The sequence below is a fragment of the Leishmania donovani genome, chromosome 10, assembly GCF_000227135.1.
Source record: "Leishmania donovani BPK282A1 complete genome, chromosome 10".
Taxonomy (NCBI): domain Eukaryota; phylum Euglenozoa; class Kinetoplastea; order Trypanosomatida; family Trypanosomatidae; genus Leishmania; species Leishmania donovani.
This window is the reverse complement of record NC_018237.1, coordinates 214803-215905: the sequence shown is the minus strand read 5'-3', so window position 1 is coordinate 215905 and position 1103 is coordinate 214803.

Here is a 1103-nt window from a genome sequence, read left to right as displayed (position 1 = left end):
AGTCCGGCGTACGACTTGATTATGCCGTGACTCGTCTTCGGCCGGAAGGCGCCATCGATGCAGCGCGCCGCGTCGGAGAAGACGTTGAAGCCCTTAAATGGTGCGCCCGCTTCAGACGCACGCTGTGCGCAGCTGCCATCACCGTAGGGCTCCACGACAGGGCAGCAGTCCATGAAGGCGGAGATGCCGGCGAGGGACGGGTCAGTGAAGTACTGCCAGTACGGCGGAAGGTCCGGGTGACGGTAACACCGCACTTTCCAAGGCCGAGACGACTGGTGGGGCAGCGCATAGTCACCTCGTTCTCATTGCAGAACATCGCCGGCCACTTCGTGATGCCGTCCTCCATGCACTTCTCGCTGAGGAAGGCGCAGCCGGCGTTCCGGCCCCACGGCATCTCCTCGGCCTTGCTGAAGTCCGCCTGGTAGAAGCCGAGGTCCTGGAAGATGGCCATGGTCAGGGCGCTGTAGTACCCGGCAGCTGCGGCAGGCGCCATGAGCTCGTCCTGCGCGTTGCGCATCTTGATGTGCGACCCGGCGGAGCCCGCACCGCCCTGGTCCTCGATCTCCAGATACTCCAAGGTGTCGCAGCCGTACTGCTCGCGCGCCTTCGCCACCGCCGTGCTGCTGTTGATCACGGGAACATCGAAGTCCTTGTGCCGAACGTTCGAAATGTTCTCCAGGATGCGGGCGCCTTCGAAGAAGCCGACGCTGAAGCCGAGCGCGTGCGCCATCTCGTGCGTGACGACACGCGTCACCAGCTGGTCGTACCGCGACGCAATGTTCGCCGCGGGGATGTTGATGACGCCCACGGCTGGATGGCCGTCAGAGAACACCTGGCAGGTCGTGGCCCACGCCAGCACACCCTCCTCGCTCGGCACGGAGGCGACGTACATCACGAAGTCGGTGTTGCTCAGGCCATCGGTGATGTGCGCCGGCGGCACCTTGAAGTCGCTGCACACATCGTCGCCCATGCCCGTCACCTTCCACTTGTCCTGCACCTGCCGCACCTTCAGCCGCTCCGTGTGCAGCTGCAGCGCCTGCGGGATGAGGTGCTTGACCAGGATGTCGCGCTTCTCGTCGGTGAGGATGTCCTCGGCGGTGCAG